The sequence below is a fragment of the Anarhichas minor genome, unplaced genomic scaffold (assembly GCF_050575085.1).
Source record: "Anarhichas minor isolate MPS153535 unplaced genomic scaffold, ASM5057508v1 ptg000062l, whole genome shotgun sequence".
Classification (NCBI taxonomy): Eukaryota; Metazoa; Chordata; class Actinopteri; order Perciformes; family Anarhichadidae; genus Anarhichas; species Anarhichas minor.
The window spans coordinates 10,098,444-10,120,213 of NW_027466508.1; the positions used below are offsets into that span (position 1 = coordinate 10,098,444).

General features: G+C 42.4%; 1 protein-coding gene across 2 annotated transcripts in view; it reads left to right on the forward strand.

The window, feature by feature from the left end:
• Positions 1–21,770, forward strand: part of ankrd11 (ankyrin repeat domain 11) — a 91,468-nt gene that overhangs the window by 1,409 nt on the left and 68,289 nt on the right. For both annotated transcript variants that reach the window (XM_076077916.1, XM_076077918.1), the window contains exon 2: positions 20,877–20,954. The gene's annotated coding sequence lies outside the window, so the exon portion shown is untranslated. The remainder of the gene's footprint in view (positions 1–20,876; positions 20,955–21,770) is intronic.

The following is a 21,770-nucleotide window of genomic DNA, read 5'->3' on the forward strand; positions in this document are numbered from 1 at the left end:
TGGATAAGTGTCACAATTCCCTACGTTAGCTCGGTGGAGTGCCTGTGTTTCTGTCGAATAGCATGTGAAGGAGGGGCACGACATGTTGGGATTTGAGATGAGCTGTGGAGGAAACGGAATATGGAGGAGAAGCTCTCTACTTTTTGGTGCAGTACCAATGCTGAGGAAAACACTGCAGTGCCGCTGGTGGTGTTTTCCACCAAGATACTGAGAGTGTTTCAGCTTGTTGGAGCGTTCGTGTTGACTACACTGCAGAGGCACTGATGCATATCTCCGTCTCCCTGGAGCTTACATAGCTCCTATTTCTCTGTGCTACAGTTAAAGCCTCGAATGGTGAGACGTGCCTCGTTCATTTTATACATGAAGATACGGAGGTGCAGGGTTTAAATGTAAGGAGGATACGTTTGCACAAGTCTTAACACATTTGAGCTCAAATGCATGAACGCATATCACTGATGTGTGTTTACACTGTGATTGTAAGAGTGACACACACACAGAATGACACAATTGCAATCTCACTAAAGCTGAAGTTTCTCTGTCACACATGAGATGTGATCATTGTATCACTGGGTCTGTCAATTTGATAGTTGTTGTTCTTTGACATTAGATGCTGTACATACATTTTTCCACGGGCACTTGTGTGCCTTTGATTTATTGTTTTTGGTTTGGAATAATTTACTAGTGTGCTGAATTCTATTTTGAATGGTAGGCAATCTAAGACAGTAGGGCCTACAGTGGTGTGTTTTCATCTAAATCTGAAATGATGAAGAGACATGCTGATGTTTGCAGTTAATGCAGCATATGTATTAATAATAAACCGTAGTCTTATTTTGATATTTTTCCAGTTTTAAGTCAAAATAGCTAAAAGTGTAAATGATTGCCCGAGCTGTGCGTCCCATCAGGTTCCCATTAGCAGGATGTTGCTCCCGTTCCTATAAGCAGTAGCAGAGAATTAAACCGTGCCCTCTGCTTGCAACAGGAAATGGAGTTCTGCTGCGGGTCATAAAGATCACGCGCTGTGATTGTAGCTCGAGGTTACACATTCTGTGTAATAGAAAGGCAGGCGGCGTTTCTGTGTTTCTGCTCCTCGACGGTGGCTCTCGCAGGAGATTCGCTTACCCGTTCGCACCTCACCACAGTTTGTCGACCTCTGGGATTGCCCATCAGCCCATTGTCACGGTGCTGTGAGCAAAGTGTTGTGGTAAAAACATGCCTGATTGCTCTGTTTGTCCCCCTCGATCCCTTTAGAAGATCTCCTTCTTGGTTAGTCTGACACATATTCTTTGTGACTGACTAAAAAGCTGAGTTGAAGATGAACACGGCTGAGCCCTTGAATCATTGCAAAAACACAACAATGGTGAAAAGCGGGGGAACAAGACGTTCTTGGTTGTATTTTGGTGGCTCGACAGTAACTGTTGCACAGGACAACCAGAGGATCGTTATTTCCAACGATTAAATCTTTGAATACCATCGCGCACGAGTATTGTCGGTGCCCTTGGACCCAAAATGGCATCAAAACATAAAGAAGCTTATTATGAGGGATGAGAGGGCAGATGAATAAAAATCTGATGCAGAGAGCACTGCAGTAGTTGCACCATAGATCTCATTCTCCAGAACATGACTCTGCATTTAAACTTTTCAGCAGCTGGGTTTACTATTCCCCCATAAATGAACCGTCAAACTACAAAAGCACTTGTCGGTCGTTTTTCTGCCTTTTTATAATTCCCTAAATCACTCTGCAAATGTATCAAATTTGTCACCGTCTGTTTTATTTTGTCTTTTTAGTCAAACCAAACCACGTTCATCGTGAAATCCTTTATATGTTTACCTAACTTTTTATGTATTCTTGGTAACATTTGGCTAATAAGTTACGTGTGACCATTACAGCAAAGTTAAACGTGATTGGTTATATTTCAATCAACCAGGTTGTGATACTTGGCAACCAAAAGGTGGTGGTAGGCAGCCAGCCTGGCAATTATGGACGGGTATCGTTACATTATTTATATGGGTCCTGATGCTGCTTATTGATATCGATGCTATTGCGGTGATGTTGACAGGTTTTCAATGTAGCGAGTCATTAGAATCCGTCACCATGTGTGATTGGGATGTGTTCTTCTGTATTGAAGCCCTTTAGTAGTGCAGTGTTGTGTTTATTGCATTATGAATGTTTTCCTACTGGATTGTCTATATTTTATTCACATGATTAGACACTTTGTGCATAATGCTTAAAACACTGAATTCAGAAATTTAACGGAAACACAGAATTTGGAAAAAAAATTGTTGAAGTTGTGTAGTGTGAGCTGGATAATGTATAACCTATTTATAGAGACACTCAAAAGTGATTTAAATTTCAGTGGTTTGTTTTTCGTTGTTTTATGTTAGTAAGACGGTGTGTTTACTTTAGATGTTTAGTTTCAGAGGTAATAAGATATTTCTGTGGGTATCTGCTTCAGAACATTCATAGTTTTCAAATCTTTGTGAATTCTCTACCGTGTATTCCTAAAACTGTCTGACGGAGACATGTCGTAGGCAGTTATTAGTCCTTCTCAAAGTTTATGACCCTTGTGGTCCAAAATGTAACGCTTACAAAAGTATCTTTAAATAATTCTGTTACTTTTCTAAATATGTATCGTCTTGTTATTTCTTTCTTCCAAAAAAAGAGGCGAGGATAACCAAGAGCAAATGCAAGAAATTGAGTTTTCATTCGTAAAAAGAAATGTGACCGATGGGTTGACTGCATGTCAAATTAATCCCAGCATGCAAGGCCAAATTGCCTCTTAAATTCCCATGTGACCGGTTGCTGACAAGCAATGTAGCATTTGAATGTCTACTTGTTTTTAAACGGTGTCCAGTGTAGTGCTCGCTCCCTGTACGTAAACTGCACCACATGTTACATCACTTTGAGCGAACTTCACAGAGATCAGTTCAGGAAAAACGGCATCGTATGAACAGAACAAGCTCAGCTGAAAACATCAAACTGATGCACCGTTGCAGAATGAACATAAAGGAAACACTGTGTCATATACAAATAGTATATCATTTGTCCTGTATTGGCACCATGTCTCCCTCTGTCAATAGTATGTCTTCCCTGTATATTGCTGAGAAACCTTCCAGTGCAGAACCAGCCTGCTATGCTAGGTGTAAGAGGGGAAAATAAGCCTTCAGCTGAAGCTCCAGCACCCACTCTGCCTGTCCTCCGTCCATAAAGGCTCTCCCCTCCCCCCTTTTGTGCTGAGTGTGGTCCTTTTTAGGTAAACAAGCATGGCTACTCCTGATTCTCTCTCGCTCTCGCTCTCGCTCACTCTCACTCTCACTCTCACTCTCACTCTCACTCCCCTCTTCTTTCCTGTTTGAGTTGCGTAAATCTTTTATAGCTGCTGTTCTACCAGCACAATCTCTGCGGATACTCAAATGGCATCTGAAGCCCTTTTGAAATTCAGCCTGGTCCTCCCCCCCCCCCCCCCCCCTCCTCTATCCTCGTAGAGAAAAATGGAACAAAATGGCGGGCCCCAATCCTGCTGTTTCCCTCGGGGACCGTGGAGCCTCATTTTGGGGTTGCGGGGGTCCTGGTGGCTTTAACTCGTGTTGGGTTGAGCTTGCTTCCGCTGCACCGCTCTTGATAATATTTTCTCTTCTGTGAGTTTCTGGCACATCAAAGGGAAAGACTCTCTATTCTGGCTCGCTGCTGCTGCTGCTTCTCCACAAATGTGCTTTTCACAGACTCTGCTTTAATCTCGCTGATCGGAGCGTGGAAAAGGAATATTTTTGTGCTCTTGTTTTTAAAGGAAACTTACTGATGTGCTCAATCACAATGTTAGGCATGCAGAACATTTCACAACTTCACACAGAAGTACTCTGCTAGCGTTTTCATTTGTTTTGCTATTCTGGCATAAATGGGCCTACGGTACAATATGAGCTGACCAGCAGTTACGCTAGTTTGCCGTATTGATTGAAAGTATTCAGCATCACATAAAAGATTAATGTTTCTTTTGAAAGGTGAGGAAATATATGTTTGTTTGAAGATTATAGAGAAACACAAAATGGGAGTTTGGTTTTGTACAGCTTGGTCTGAGTTGGGTGATATATCCGTTTTATATCGATATTCTGATATGAGACTAGATATCGTCTTTGATTGTTATCGTCACACGTGTTGTCTTTTTCTGGTTTCAAAGGAAGTGGTGCTATTCTAACTGCTCCAGTATTTACCTTTACCGACTCAGTCATTATATCCACGTTACTGATGATTATTTATCAAAAGTCTCACTTGTTGTCGCACACTGTGAACTCTACAGTGAATTCATCGGGCTAATTGCTGACTTTGATTTGTCCCCGTGTACGATACATCGTCTTAGTAGTTTCATTAGTTCACATATCGGTCATAGACATGCTGCTATTCAAATTCCAGATGGGCGAGTCGAGGGTTTATCGTGAGAAATGATAATAAGTGTAAGTAATAATGGGTGAAAGTCTTTGCTGTCAAAAAGCACCATTGCATTTGTGCATGTTTTCCACACTGAGAGAACCTGAGAAGGTTGCACCATCAGGCAAATGGCTGTGTGCCTAAGCCTGGGCAGGCATGAGTTAGGGGATAAAATCTGGAAACAACAGTTGGTGTTTTGATTGAATGTGCCGCTGAGCAGGAGGCTGCATGGGATGAGGTATTATCCGTACGTGGCATCGGAAGTGTTCTGAGGGTAGTTGGCCAGGTCTGGCAGCTGATAGCAGAGACAGTCTGTGTGATGTGTCCCTCTGGGCTCGGCTGTTCTGGTCTGTTCAGCCTGTTGCTGAAACACAGGGGAAAAGATTCACTTTCCTTTTCTGTTTTTCCTAAGGGTTTTCCATGCCAATCCAAAGCTGCGGTGGCCGACACTCGTTTTTATTTTTTAAAACCTCATAAAAGGAGGTGTTATAAAACAGAACGTAGTGCACAAATCGCAGCGATATGTCTCAGAGTAAATGTCAGAGTTGGATGTTTTCTGATGTTATTTTGCTGTTAATGCCAGCTCATCACTTATTGAACATGGTTTTTATTGCTAGTCCCTTTTCTTGTGAAGTGGTTTGACTGGAAATCGGACGCTTTAGTTTGTCAGTGTCCTAGCATTGCACCTGCGTATAGCGTTGTTGTTAAATGCTGTAGATCACACAGTATTGCTGTTACAGAACTGAAACAATATTGTTTTACCGTGCTTGATTTCTCCTCCGTTGCAGTTTCAGCTCCCTTTTCGAACATAGCACCTTGACAGAAGACTTAAGCCAAAGTCATGGTAAATGTAATGTATGCAAAAGCAGTGTTGAAATGGAGCAGCATCCTGTTACCGGTCCACAACCAACTGGTGTCACTCTGAGATAAATATTATGTGTCTGGGGATTTATTGCCACTTTGAGAAATTGCTTCATGCCTGACTACTGTTGTGTTGTGACTTCAGCAGTGTTCTTTAAGCCCTGTTTGGCCCAGCCGTCCTCTTCATGTTGGGCGTAAAACTATAAGCCGGGGTGGAGGACAAAGTGTTGTTGGGTGGGGGAGGGACAGAGGTGGCCTGGCTGAATCTCAATCCCCAAGGCCCTTCAGCGGGGCTGTGGCCTTTTGATGGGCCAGCTGCAGCCATTCATCCAGTCATTTACATTGAAATGCAACAACAGGAAGGGGGGAGGGGAGGGGAGGGCTGTGGGGAGACGGGCCTCTGCGCCTGTGCGGACGGGATGTGAATGAAAAGCAAAGGCATACCTAAATACCAAAGAGATGAGGTCCGTCAGCTCACCAACACATGCAGCCATACTTTGTTTCCCCCCCAGCATGCTGTGGGGCAGTATACTCGACACAAAGGATCTAAGCAGCCCTTTTGACTGGTACATGCGTTTTCCCCACTCAGCTCTTTCCTGTCTTTACAGCTCGGCTGGTGGCTATAAAGAGGTCGTGATTCATCTCACTGTCCGTTTTAACAGCGCTCTCCTGTTAGACCTATTGTTGATGCTGCTTTTTTTGTACTCAAACGCCTTCATACATTGTGGGTAATTGCCTTCAGACGGATGATTTACTTGTGCAAATTCTTTATCGGGGCTTATTTATAATGCCTGTATACGTGTTGTGGAGTGTCAAGTTGCTGTCCCTGGCTCACTGTAATGGAGGTCATATTTTGCTGCTGGTAGAAGAAGCCGGTTTTGTAACTCATTAGAGGCTTCAGACACAAACTGTGGTTCAGACGAATGAGGCCAGTGTGTCATTTTTATGAGTTCATCCAACTTTCTAGGATAACTCGGATGTCCTCAGAGGTGTGCATGCGACGGTGATTGAGAGGAGTTTTGGGTAATGTGTTAGAGCCATGTTGTGACCGGGCAGTAGCACTGCATCAACACCCTTAGCCTTCATTAACTATAATGAGACCACTGTGTTGGCAGCAAAATACAGACGGAAACCTTGAATCTTTGCCACAACACAATATCATCAAATATTTTCAATCTACGTTCCAGGTGGAACAGTTTGTGAAATAAATGACATAGATCTACAGAATTGTACAGTCTCATATTATTTTGCACAGCTGTGCAGTATTTTGTCTTTTGATACGTCTTTGAACTGTCGGGTCTCTCAGCTTAAGTGGAATTAATTGCTAATTTCTCATATTTTCACTGGTACCTTGAGCAAAATGCCCACACCAGCCAATCTGCTTACCTAAGCACCAAGCTAACATTAGGCTAGAAGTGGTTTCATCAAGGACGTCTCATATTCAGCAAAGCTTTTGTTTTCATGTGTGCCGGAGTGACAGTTTGTGCAAGTAGTCTCTCACTACAAGACTGCCAGTGGAAAAAAAAGACCTTAGAATAGATGGGACGACCCGTAGTGTGTCAGGGTTTATGCCCGTAAAGTTGTCCCGTCGCGAGAGACTGAGTGCGATTGTGACGATGAGTATGAAGTTAGTAATGTCATAGCTGTAAATGTGCACAGTTTGTTTGTCGGTGTTGGAGTGCTGCAGGCACGATGTATTTTAACAGGAAGTGGTTCGCACTGGTTCCCTCGACAAAAAGCCAATGGGATTTTTCCATTGGATTTTGAATTATTGTAGAAAATAAACTCTGTGGCGAACACAAGTGTTTACTTACAGAAAGATGATCTTCACAAATGAACACCACCTTTGTGCGAGTGTACTGGACGAGGCTAGAACGTCCTTTTTTTTTTTTGGTTAACAGTTAAACAGTTGATTTTTAACATCCCTACTCCCTTTTCGTAGTAGATCAACTCTCCTTTGAATATATGATATGGCTAAATTTGTGTTTCAATTATAGAAAGTGAAACGGTGCTAGTATGTTAATATCTTTGTTTTATGTTGGCGTCAGCATTAATATCAGACATGTTTTGATTGCAGGTATTCTACCTGTCAACCAAAGCTGAAATTAGTTTCTGGGCTGCTGCATTGAGACCTATTTAATCACTATTTAATGCTCACAAAGACTTCTGACAGCATAAACATTTGTCAACAAAAAAACCGTCTGTACTTTGTGATCATCACTTTACTTGATCTTTGAAAAGATAAAAGCTTGTAGATAATCTGAAGAAATGACGTAAGAGGCAAAAAGACAAGACATAAGGTGCGACCAATTTTAGCTGACCTATTTTTCCTCAAACTAACAGGAAGTCACTTGGGCCTTTTCACGCTTGCATGTTTTTTTTAAATTTCTGACAATTGGTCAGTTAATCCTAAGAAAATAGTCAACAGAATAAACAAAAGTACAAATAATACGTTGTTTCCTGAATACCTTGTTATATAACATAGTCTAGAATATTCCTCCTAAATCACAGAGAAGGTGAAACGAGTGTCGTAACTCTTGGTGCAGGGGTAGGAATTAGCGAGCGTGTTTAACCAGAGCAGTCAGCAGGGAGTGGAAAATCACATCATCTTCAGTCAGCCTGCACGGGGACTTTCCCTCCTGAATATGTGGCAGCTCAGAGCCCTTCTTAAAGCGACAGGCCCACTTGTGTTTGGCCCTCATACCGAGGCCTGTGCGTCCACGTTGTGTCTGCGTGTCACGCATCGAGAAAACACTTCACTGAGTATTTTGTTTTGCCGGGAAAGGAAGCAGTCTAAATGAGAAGTGGGAAATAGGAGAACAGAAAAACATAGAAGACATAGAGGCCATTAAGTTGGCCTAGAGCTACCAATAATCTTTCCAGCATTTCACTGTGTTTGTCTGCCAAGGCTCGGAATAGTCACAGATCTGTGGTTGGTCGACTAGAGTTAACCAGACGCTGATCTTTAAAGTTCTTTTGATACCAGAACCGTCTTCCCTAAATACACTTGTGTGTGTGTGTGTGTGTGTGTGTGTGTGTGTGTGTGTGTGTGTGCGCTTGTGTGTGTGTGTGTGTGTGTGCGCTTGTGTCACTCACACTCCCTGCAGTGAATCTTTTTATAGAAACAGAAGCCAGCAGTGTAATCTCTGGCATGGATGTAGGACGGCCTTTTATTCCTCTTCATTACTTATGGAAAGCTAGTTCTTACCCACAATCACTGTTTGAATGTACAGTTTCCTTAGAAAAGGGTAAGCGGTAAAAGGATCAAAGCAATGTGTTTGCATGTTTTAGCACATGTGCTCCACATTGTGTATACCTGTTACCAGCTGCGGTGTGTGTGTGTGTTTTCATCCTGTGCTCGTCTGTCATCGCTGGTCCTGGAGACACTGACTGTAGCAGGAGATACCACAGAAGCAGTGTGGAGTGTCTGTCTGTGGACAGATAGCATTGCAACCATGCAAGAGGCAGATACAAAACTAAACGGATACGTAGTTAAGATCAGAATCGAGGCCGAGTTGGAAGATGGGTGTGGCGGCGAAGTAAGGGCGGCTATAGTAAAAATTGGCATCAGGGCTGATGTGATCCCATCGCAAGATGGTCTCTAGTTTTTAGGTGATGAGTAAAGTTGACTATACGATAGCTCCTCATTTCACTACATAAAGCTAAATAAGATGGCAGCTGGCTGGAGTAGCCTTGTAAAGTAAATGACTAATAGCGACCTTGCTGTTGGCTGTATTGTATCATTTCCAGTAAATCTCACACTCGTACTGGGGGGGGGCATGGACATCTGAGACCTGAGGGTCCGTTGCCAGTAAGTATTACATTCATGGTCTGTGGTGTCAGAACACCACACCTGTAAGGCAGGTAGCAGCATTGGTGTAATGAAAACAGCATGAGGAATTGGTTTGCTTCCTTCACTCAAATGGCATCCTTTTTGTTGCCGGCTCTCTAGTCTTGGGTATCAGAGCCCCACCATTCTTTCGTCAGGGAAAACCACAGATCCTGTAAGCTTTTAAATTAGGGATTCAGTGGTCCGACCTTTTCAGTACCGATACCCGGGCTTTGGGTGTCGGCCGGTGTTGGGTAGACCAGTGTTTAGTTAATAAGCTGCATGTCTCACTTTGTGTACGTGACTTGACACAAACATTGTTTGCCTAACTGTGTAAAACAAAATGTAACAAACGCATATCGGCCCATTGTCACATTTACCCGATCCAGCTATTTGAGTCAGTATTGGACCAATATCGGTATCTTTATCGGGTGTTTCTCTACTTTAAATGTCTTCAGCATTTCAATGCACACCATATTTGTCAGAAGCTATGTTTTGGTCCATACCTCACTAAATGTCCCACGGGTTGGATCGGCCAATAATCCTCTGTTTTTGTGGGCCATGTGGCAACACATTTTTTTCGAAAGAAATGTTCCCTCGCAGAATGGTCCAAAATTGAAATCTATTTAAAGCTACAGCTGTTCTATTATGAATGTTTCTCCTCTTTAATTATTTAATAATAAGGGGCTATACTGGGAGTGGTTGATAGATGGAGCAAAGGGACTTGAAAAGGAGTAAGAGCAACTATACACACACACACACACACACACACACACACACACACACGCACACTTTACTCAATTGCAACATATCTATTAAGTTTTTTTTCATATCCCCCTCTGTGATTCTTGGACAGATCACAACTCAGCCCTGTGGTGTTATGCTGCTCTCTCACACACTTGGCTTAACTCTCCACTTGTTCTTTCTTTCTGCCCCCCCCAACACCTCTGTTCTCTCTCAACATCTGTCCTCTCATCTATCCATATTGGAGCCCGTGCAGTACACTTGCATGCTCGTCTCCTCCCCCATCCCCCCTCTCCCTCTGACGGTCTCCTCCCCCATCTCCCCCTCTATGCAGTTGCCCTGGTTCCTCAGGAAGCTCAGGGCGTTGTACGTAACCGGTTGCCTTGTTTCCTCCTTCGACCAAAATCAAAGTACACTATGCGTGCGCACCTCTGACATCAACAGCCATGGCGTTTTTCTGCCTTTATTTTTCTGTATTTTGTGTAAAGTTCTGGAGGATATTTTACTTGGCATGACTTCTCTGTTGTCCCAGATGCAAGCAGTTTTCTCTGCCGGTAGATTCTGATGCTTAATCTTAAGGTGTTGGCCAAAATGGAGTGCAGATGTGATATCTTGTATTACTGCAATAAGTGTCAGTACATGTGATTGAGATAATTCTTCTGTGTGTATGGTAGCAAGAGGCTGGCTACTTATCGCTGACGATAAAGGTAAATTCTGTAATATTTCTAAGTGTGTCCAGTGCATTTTAGATATCAGTCAGTTGTGTGTGTGTCACCAATGGATACGCCTCTATTTCTACATTTGTGCTGCACATCAGTACATGTCCAGCGTTTTAATGCTGAGAGCGAGAATGCTCTCGCTAACTGTCTGCAGGTCTTTCTCTTGTTTGCTTTCCCATAGATTCAACTAGGACGCTAATGGGTAGATGTTTGTGTCATGTGACGTGAGGGCAGAAAGTAGAATCGTGCTGGACCAAAACATACATGATTTCTTAATGTGTACTCTCATTCTGCCCCTCGTGTGCACATGGGTGCAGTCATACCTCCACCGAACAACGTGGAGAGTTGTCCCTTGATTTTTATCTGCAGCGACCTTTTGTGTAGTTTTCTTTTCTTTTTTTTTGTTCCTCCCCTCCTCAGAGTGAGAGAAAAATAACATGCACAACACTCGTACTGTGTGGGTGTGTTTGTGTTTATGGTATACAGCCCTCATTGGTGTCAGCAGTAGTAGCTCATGTACACTCTGCCTACGATAGTGTTTTTCTTATGAAACAGTGGTTATTGTATTGGTATACACGCACAACCACAGACTGCCTGTGCCATTTCCCCCACTCCTTGTGCTTTGCAGTAGTTTCACTCGCTCATGCAGCAAGCTGTCGCACCTACACCGTGGATCCATACTGTCTGGTAATAACAATGTTAGCTCCATATTGTGAAGAGGCATGCTGAAGATTTATAATAAGCATTGAATGTGTTCAATACTCTGCGTAGTGACTCTGTCATGTTCATTCTGTACACATGGCATCTATTGCTATACATTGGCTATATTAAATATATTGAATTGAATGTAGTATTTTGAAGAACACAGAAGTTGCATTGCTAAAGATCTGAGTTTCACATCCTTATGTGGATATCTGGCTTTGTAGCTGAACACAGGACTCGGGATGTGTGTCAGCTCTAGATATTTATTAAATGGCTTCTTCTTAACTGGCTGAGAGTTGTGTGGGTGAACGGATGGCCGCAGGCGTTCAGAAGCAGCACAGTCGACGTGTTCAGTGGTGTTTATGTCCATAATGTACCATGTGCTGCTACGCCTCCATTTCCAATATATTCAAAGAGCTCCGTCTTTCACTGCAACCATGGCAACAGAAAATGACAAATGGCACAACTGTGTGTGTGCGTGTGTGTGTGCGTGCGCATGCGTGCGTGCGTGCGCGTTAGAAAATCACGGTGCGAGTGAATAGGCTGGCTGGCCTTCACTAACTGTATAGTGCACTGTGCCATTGTTAAAAACACGGAGTTAGAGATTCACTGAGAAGCAATTTTGTTCTGACCCGCTAATTGAGATTTCTCTCGATTCTGATTTTTGAAGGTTAGTATTGGAGATTAGAGAAAGCATCTCCTTCAAGCAACTATCTTTTTAAAGTTTCTCACCAAAAGCAATTTTCTTTACAAGATTGCATTTAAACACATCACAATAGCATTATAATCACAGTCTTCACTCAATACTCGTGTTTACTGAGTAGAGCTTGAACATCATCAAGTCAAAGATAGAGACCCTGTGCTGTGGGCAGAGGAGCTGCTCACTGCGAGTACTCTGAGAATGCATTACCATATAATAAGTGTATAACTTGGTTGTACCACATGTTTTAAGGTTTGTTCCTTCACGGCTAATTTTGGACTTGCAGTTGTGATAAAATTGCAAGCTTTGTCTTTTTCACTGCTGCTAAAGAACTTCCACACCAACGATGTGTGTGTGTATGTTGTTTGGCTGAGGCGTTACTGTCTGGGACGCTTTGTGCCGACATAAAACTATAAATACATGTGACCCTAATAAAAACTAAATATGAAACTGACCGGCTGGTCACCAGTCATGGCCTCTCAGCTAAAAACCGGCTGGTTTTGATCGACAGTCTATCTATTTTTAGTTGCAAGATGATTTAATGAAACTCACATTTAATCTACCATAACATACATTGTCCTGCAGCAATCTATCAGCACTATAAATTACACTTCTATAACCACTATAACACACAATAACGCATATGCTAGCATATACTTTTTATTGATACGCGCCAACAATGCGTTGAAGCATAGAGAAAGTATCTGGGATGTGTCTGAAAAGAACCGTTGCTTTTCTGACGCATATATTTCTATGCTGTAAAATAGGACGGTGGCATATTGTGGATCATCTCAATAGCTAGAGTATACGTCTTAAAAAAAACTTAATTTATGTCAAGAATCAAAATAGATATACTGCTTCTGAATTGAGGATTTTTCTTGCTCCTGTTATTTTCATATAATTGTAATTTGATGAATATACTTTGGGTTTTTGACTGGCAGACGCCTTGGGCTCTGATTTGTGATGGGCAGCGTCATTGTCTTTGATAGTATACACAATACATTAAATATAGACTGCTCGATTTAAGTATTGAGACACATATTGGCTTATAGTTTAGCCCGAGGATGTGACTTGGCATATCCCGACCTGATTTAACTAAACATCAGTGTGTTGATACGTCCAAAGCCCTCTGCATTCTCATGTTTTGTCGATTCTGCAGTTCTGGCCCTTGCTGCTGTAATAACACTGCTGTAACTGCTACTTGTTAAGGCACAATGTATATAATCATACGATTTGAAAGAGCAGAAAAGAAGCTCAATATACATGGATCTCAAACATCTTATACAAGAGTGTTGTCCCACAGCAATAGAGGGTCAAATGAACACAATTCCAATAATCGGTTGTCCTAAAAGGGAAATCTGTGAGAAGACTGAACTATATATTTGCTGACAGATTATTGAAGTAGTAATGATTCGGCCAACGTCTCATTTTGGGTGCAGTTACCGTACCGTCACTGAATTTGTGGGTATTTTGGCGACATCATTTACTTCGTTAATTAATTGGACGTATAATGTAAATGCAACTGTAGAGTATGATGCTGGAGGACCATTGTGTTATTTGTTAAGCCCTAATAATGTTACACTCTCGTTCTAAGAGTGGAAACATATTGGTGTATAATCATGAGATTGGAAACTTTGTCAGAACGTAACAGACTTGGGGGCTTAATGCACAACATGTTCCTCCCAGCCCCGGTTGTAATTGCTCATAACGTATGAGCACAACATTCATGCTCTTCGGTTCATACCTTTTTTTTAATTTGTTCTTATGAACCCCTTTGATGTTAAAATGGGTGAAATCCCCGTGTTTCACCATTAAAAGCTCAACCAAAAGGCTGCTTGTCTTATGAAGCGTTGGATTAGTTATTAATTGAATTGAAAATAGATTATTGTTCACGACGCAGTGTGAACAGCATTGCTATAGATGTTAAGTCGCTATGTTGTTATTGTTATCCTTCTTTTGAATTCCAGCGACATCGGAGAGTTATGTACGGGGAATGTTTAAATGGCGCAGGCTGTATATAGAGAACACTTCTCAGGTTGAGGCCAGCATTTCAAAAGACATCTTTTGAATGTGATGAGAGATTTTTTAATTTTTTTTCCCCAGGTCCAGAGGGCTTGTTACCTTGACAACAGCAGAAGGTTCATAGCTAGAGGAGCTGAGCGAGTGAGCCAAACAAACGAGCGCTGTCGCTAACTGTGTCACGAGTGCTGCAGCCTTCTCATCCCTTCTCCTCCCCCTCCTCCACCCATCACGTCTCGGCCTCCATTTAATACCGGGCTTTTATTTAGCTGGTTTGTGGCTCAGCTGCTATCCAGCCATCCCACAGACTCACCTTTTTATCTTTATCTAGACCGATTGTTTTCCTAACTCCCTGCTCATCATCGCCCCTGCATTAGCTTTTTACGACGCCTCGTTGCACCGGTGTGTTTGGTCTTCAGATCGACTCATTGGGATCGAGCTGCCAGGTCTGTGTTGGTAGCTCATGCTGGATCGCTGTGCTGCGGTCCCTCCCTACAGAAGCCAGGCGATATCAATAATGTAGATGTTTTTTGAAGAGGAGAGGTGTAGCGTTTTTCTCTCTCCTCCCCCAGCTGTCTCCCCCACACTCCGGTGTCAGATATCCCCTCCGGTGTTTGAGCATAGACGAGCAGATGACTGAATCTAATTAGTGAAGATACGACCATAAGCTCCGATACCTGATGCTTTGACACACTGCCGGCCGAACCCAGGCGATTGTATTGAGCTGCTGTTGCTTCCTATTGTTTGGTTTAGTGCTCAGACTAAATATAAAGGTCGGTTCCTCATCGGCATCATAGCACGAACCATCACTGAGCTCTCCAGTGACGGATACCATTAGCACTGTACCCTCCATCAACCTAACACGTAGTGTGAAGGCCTTTTACACCGGGAGCTTTGTTATAGTGAAATTAAACAGTGTCTATTAGCAGGCTGCGTTTGGCTCTATAGATGCTTTATTTCACCAATCCCAGCGGCACTGCGTGTTAGTTTCTGTCTTGCTGAGATTCTGTGCCAGCATTTCTAATCCTATGCTTATACTGTGTCCTGCACATGAACTACACAACATTCGGCCAGCTTGTGAATTTTGTTAGAGATTATCTACTGTTGCTGCAAAGACTGCAGTGTGAGCGTGGATGAGTCTCCCTGCATGATACGTACAGAGCCTGTGACACGCGTTATGAAATCAGACAGAGGTCAGCGCTGTTGTTGCAGGTCTCCTTTCAGCTGCTTCTGATCTGGTCTCTGATAGGACAGCACAGACACAGGACTGACTGGAGAGGTGCTCTATTGCCCTGGGGAGGTGGGGGTGGGGGGGTGGTCCAGATATGGTCCAGATATTTCATATATAGTAGCAGCAGTGATACCAGTTTGTTGAAATGGAAGCTCTTCTTGTAATCGGAAGCCATATGACAGAAGAGCAGGACAAAAGAAGCCAGTGTCCTGAAGCCAGCATCAGAGCCCCTGTCTCCTCCTTAATCCCACAGCACCCAGGGAATGGCTCCTTCTTTTGCACGCACGCACACACACACACACACACACACACGTCATGTGTCACGACTGGTCGTGCACATGGAACCGGCAGTCTCTCTGTTCTATTGTTTTAAAGCTCAGTTAAGCGCTCTAAAACGCACTGCTGATATTTCAGCTGTTAGATAACGGGAACATGTTCGGTAAACATGCAGAGGAATTAAATATGCAGCCATGTTGTCATGGTGATGCAGAGCTAGAAATTTGCTGTAATTATTATGCACGATAATGTTGAATGTTTGGCCTCGGCTCCACACAGTGTGGAGGCAGTGCTTTTGACTAGGCTTGGTTAAATGAAGCCTTACTTTGGGTAGGAGTTTGACCTTTCACCTCCGACCTGTTCATTTGCTCCACTTCCATAGTGTTGAGCACATGTATTTCATTGTGTATGTAGAATATATTGTATTTATATGTGCTGGTTTCTGTACATGTACATGCGTTCTTTTGTCTTTCTATTGACTTGGTCTGATGGAAGATGTTTTTGTGCCGGTCAGCAGTATGGGTGTGTGTGATATTACCTAATATTTATGTCACGGTATTTTGGGGGGATTTTGTGGTGATGGTATTATATCACAATGTTACAAAATTCTAAGGAATAAAATTAAGACAAAAATTAAAAACACATCTTAAGATAACAAACATTTTAAAAATTGTATTTGTTTGGTTCCAAATAGGAAATATAGCTATACGTGTCTTGGGAGGAGCAGCCTGCTCCAAAATGTAATTGCTTTGTGATCTATTTATTTTTTTCAGCATTATAGTAGCCTAGTTGTAGCCATGCTGTTGTTTTGAGTTGTGAGTAAAATGTATTGCTGAGCAACCTGAATCTCAGCAATACAAAATATAGTTTTTCACACAGTTGCTGTTGTTTTATAATTTCAAAGTTATCTCACCTCCTTTTCACCACAGCCAAAATGGGAATTGTATTACACTGAAAATAATTCACACCTTTTAAAGAAGCAGACAACACAACATTTTACATCTTAAAAGACACAGGGATCATGAGTGGAGCGGCTCGGCTTTTGTCCGCTCATCAAAACAAGACAATGAAAATCATCTGTTGCAGCAGCAATGCTGTCTGTGTGGACACCACATGCGTACAAGTTGCAGCCGCACTGCTCACGCAGGCTGTGCTGCTGCTCTAAACTGTTAACATGGCCGCCAAAATGAAAAAAATGACAAAACCGAATGGCGAAAGCCTGTATGTGAGCATAGACGGTATAAACTGTGTGGGGGGGGGGGGGGACGTAGTTCCTCTGGTATGGTGTCACCCTCGTCTCATGGTAAAGTCTGTATTGCAGAACCGTCGTTGTGGCAGAATGTAACATGGTGTTGAAACCATTCTACTGCCCACCTCTACTCAACAGTGTTTGTGTGCTACACATGTGACGCATTCTGATTCTCCTCTGGTGTAGCTCAGTCAAAGATAATATGCTCGGAAGCAACCGTTGCTAATTCCCTTTTTTCCCCTTGGCAAGATCGTATCACGTGTCTTGTATGACGACTGTGCGCCAATTGTCTGCATAAGTCGCCGCTTGTTCTTGACTTTGACCGTGTGTTTCACCCTGCTGCCCATTGTGTCTGGACTTTGGGTTAGACAATTGTGGAATGTCTTCGTTCAATCATACACTACAGCAGCGGCCTTTTCAGACACACCTGACGGGTGCACCTTTTCTAGTTATCTGTTACTTATTCAGCCTCTCGTTCAAACTCAAACCAGAGTTTGTGATTGTTGGAACAGTGGGAAGACTAGCAGACCGTTGACGGATGAGTTTTATCTTGTTTCTGTCCAGTTTGAGTGAAGTGTGTTTTACAAAGAGTAGCGAGGTAACATTATTGTTCTCTGACTGGAGTCTGGTAGCTTTGAGGAGATCATATTTATTGTATGTTTTGTACGTCAAATAATAGTAATAATTCTCCAAATCCCTGTTGATTTTGTTTATGAATTAATTGGCAATATAGTTTTAAATACGGGGGTAATGTCGCACAGTTTCAGCTTCTCCTGGAAGACATTCATACTATTGCAATTAGTTGTTTGCATGAAAAGTGACACATTGTTCTGTTAAGAATGTAAAGAGAGATGTTCAAACCCCGGCTCCGTTCTCAGCTTCACAGTGGGTGTAAATGTAGTATTGGCTGTTTCATAGAGTTGCAGAAATGGTCGGGCACAGACCCCCGGTTTCAGATGTCGGCACTTTGGTAAACACTTAACTGGGCAAAGTGTGACTTATACCGAGGCTTTCAGTAATGTTATCTGTGGCATCTCAGTTTGTGTGGGCAGAGGATTGTGTTTCGTATGTTGTCTTTTTGTTCCCATGAAGAGGAGTGCTTTCTGAAGTGCGTTATATAGTCAAAACAAAATATCAAGTGCTGCGTGTCAGTTTTGTTCTACTGTTTAAATGCAGTGTGCTACTGTTAGCAACTGTTAAGAGGCTTGTTAAACCTTTGACGTTATCACTAAAATAAACAATAGATGATCCGTTTTCATGCTCAAAACAGCTCCTTTTATTTCACTTGCAGACAGTTGTTGTCAACGTTGAAATTGTCCTTTTATTGTAATACGGACTGTTGATATTTTTCTTCTTTCAACTAGCTAGCATATCTGTATGTTCAGAAATGGTCAAATGTACAGACCAACCTGGTTGAAGTTTCTGGATTTGCTCTGTGTTACGTTTGTTGGTGTTACCATGCTTTTTCTAGTTAACAGTTGTTTTAAAAGTGTATTACTTGGCAGTTTATGTAGGTGATCATCAAGGGGGGATTGTCTGTATTCTGTATCCAAAACTCCGCTGGGAGGTTAGTGTTCTGCTTCCTCTCTGGATTATTACAATCCGTCAATCCTGTGCTTCCCGCTGGGAAAGCCCCACAGGTTCCACTCCAGTGCAAAGACAAATACACATCTAACAGTCATCCTTCTTACCACTTAGGCCGTCCCATTGAGGGCTGGCCTTAATCCTGTCCCAAATACCCAACTGCCACCCTGTCTGTACGATCAGCCTTTGTTCTCGGTCCTGTAAAACCCTCCATTCAGGTCCTGTTTGATATTATCCTGTAGCAGAGCTATAAATGAACACTGACAACTAATAAATAAGCACTTGTATAGGGGTAAAACAAATATCCCAGGCACTTGTAAGGTCTCCTCTTGTTATGCCTTAAAGGGTAGAACCGTCATCGTTGGGAGGCAACTTGGTGAAGGGCAGCCAGCCAGGAAGGTTAGGAACCGGGCTTTAGCTGGTTCGGTTAGGTTGTCTTATGCTTCATTTGGCTACTTATTCTGCATTCACACCATATCAGGTGTTGCAGCGAGAACACCAGTCCTCCCATTCATTTGAATGTGGGCTCTGCTTCTAAGATGCGGCGGTGTGGGCCGAGAAGTTGAAACCAAATCAACCTTTGGAGAAACGTAACCAGTGATCCAGAGTTGTACAACCCTGCCATGACCTCTGCACTAGTTCATATGACACAAACGGCATATTCTAAATCAACTGGAAACACTTGATGCACAGACGAGTGTTGTTTTCAATCATCAACATCAGACAATGTGGACACCTTATGTACTAGTATTCGTCCGGTAATGGGTTTGACAGATTAATCGGTGCGGATTGGACACTTTTCAAACAACTGGGCTCAGATAGATCACTGGTTTACATAGAGGCTCTGTGTGCATGTGATTAATTCCAGATAATACTCAAAGCTACTGTTAAATACCCCATGACATGGCACTTTTACTTCAAAACTGAGAGAAGGGGAATGAGAGGTGGAGAGCTCGCTTCCATAAATGCATGACACACTTTAAATTAGTGATATTATGTCATATCTGACCCGCCTTCTTCTGTTTTATTCGTAAAAGTTATCTCTTGAACAAATAACGCAACACTATCGGTTCCCATCTTTCTTTCTCTTTCCGCTCAAACACGCAGATAAGCTGCTCAAGCGGAGCTGTTTCTGACTGTTGTTTGGGTTCTTTTTGTATTGAGTACGAAAACGTCTGGTTGGTTTATCCCAACATTTAAACTCTTATTCTGTAATAAAACGGTTACTTACTTTAAAGCTGTCGGAAACTCAAACCTAGGCACTTTTTGCTGAATGTGTTGATTGTGATTCTGGCCATACTGTCACGTCCCAAAAATGTCTTCATGTCTTTTTATTATTTCTTTGATCTTGAGACTTTATGGTGACTTGGTGACGACTGTGTTGGTGCATTTTATGGAAGCTGTGGAAGTTTTCCGAATTGGACGTATTTGACTGTGGTTATACCTGTAGCTTTTTAACACTAATCAGCTTGTTGCCTTCTCTTAGTTATGTGTTTCCATTATGTTATGTCTTTGCCATGTACCACACAATCCAGTCTTTATTAGGGTTGAATCGAATGTTGTTACATCTGTTTAGATCAGTATATATGGTTCAGCACAAATACAGGTTTATGATGCATCATAACCACGTTCGAGCACAGGGACTGGGTACAGAGCTGGGCTATTTTTCGAGGGGTGGAACTTTCTCGATTTGCTAACATGCATCGCGACACGGACGACTGCATGTCGCGACGGACTGCATTGATGCAGTGACAGAATAATCTGGAGTTAGTTCAATTTCAATTTCTATGTTTCTCTTTCCTTCCTCTTTCTCTCTCATCTCCTCTGATTGTTTCACCGAGGGCGGAGCTTGTGCACACCCCTTGATGTGAGATGGCACTCCGCTAGCTTGTTGTTTTCACTATCAATATTAGCTGCGCTGTTGTCAACAATGTTGCACGCAGGCTGAAATTCAACCGTGGTGGTGTTCTGATGCTGGGACATAAACCGAGTTAGTGTGGAGTAGAGTAAGGAAATGTAACTAACTAGCTATGTCTATGCAGTGTCGCTGCCCTGCCTTAGAGCCTGTGTGTGTTTAGTTTTTGTAATGTTTATTTTTTGAGGTGGGTCACACAAATACTGGTATAGAAAATAATCCGCTTTTTTTATATTATAGACTGCTGTGATTTTGTAAAGCACTTTGTAAATAATAAGGGAGTTCAGATTTCTCTGACTGCTTGTATTCATTGTTGGAAAAGTAGCCATGTGCGATTGAATCCTGAGGCCAGTGAAGGTTCACAGCTCTACTTGTTTTGGATAAAGACCAGGGTTGGTGTGTTCAATGTCGGGTCGAGGAAACAAAAAGGGGCCCAAATGCATGTCGGTGTGTCCTGTTGTTCCATAGGCCTTTCTCAGCTGGCCAGGGAACTGTGCATGAGCTGATGCTGGGAGGAGAAACACGACCCTCAGCATCGCCTCCAATACCCGTCCATCATAAGCAATGTGAAGCTGCTCGTGCTGTTCTAGTAACTAATGCTTGCTTTGTTTTCATCTTGTTTTTCAGGATTCTGTGGACTCAGACGACAGGTGTTTTTCTCGTTGGATTTTAGCCCACTGACATTCTTCCACAGCCATGGAATCGGTATGTTGACAAATTATATCTTTTTGAACTTATATAACCATCAGTTGATACTAATTTGAAGGCCACTTTCATTGATACACTATTGGTAAAGCACTTGTCTCTTAAAAAGATGTTTTGGGCTTTGTAGTTTGTGCTGCCTGTCTACATATATACTTATATACTTATAAGTACATTGTGGTGTGTGGATATTCTTCACAAAGCAACTGCAGAACTTTGTTCTTTTCATCGTCCTTCATTTGATTACATTTTCAATCATACATGATTTTTCCTTCTATATAATATTGGCTCCTCTTAAGTCTCAATGCTTTGTGAAATTGAGTTTATGTTCACATCAGCCATGGGACACGTGATATTTTGATAATTTCTTAAGTTTAGACTGTCTGCGCTTGAGTATACTTGTCTGCACTTGAGTATACTTGTACACATCTCTGCTTGCATACTACAAGCATCAGGTTCTTCCCTTTATTGACAGTCATGCAGGAGGTTGTGTGTGCAGGATTGCGTGTACCAACAGGCAGCAATGAACTCTATCCACTGGAATGCATCTATTAAGAATGGGTCTTAGTGCATGCCTAACCTCTGCTTTCCTGTCCCTTTGTCAGAGTGTGTGTGTGTGTGTGTGTGTGTGTCTCAGAGACTGAAAAGTAGGTCACTGCTTCTATAGTGCAGAATAGGGTTTAATCCTGGGAATATACCTCCAAACTATTTCCTGTTTCTCTGGAAATATGATAACGGTAAAATAACGTTCTAGGCATAAACCAAAACAGCTGATATATACAAAGGATAGGTATCACTTCAGAAATACATAAATAGTTT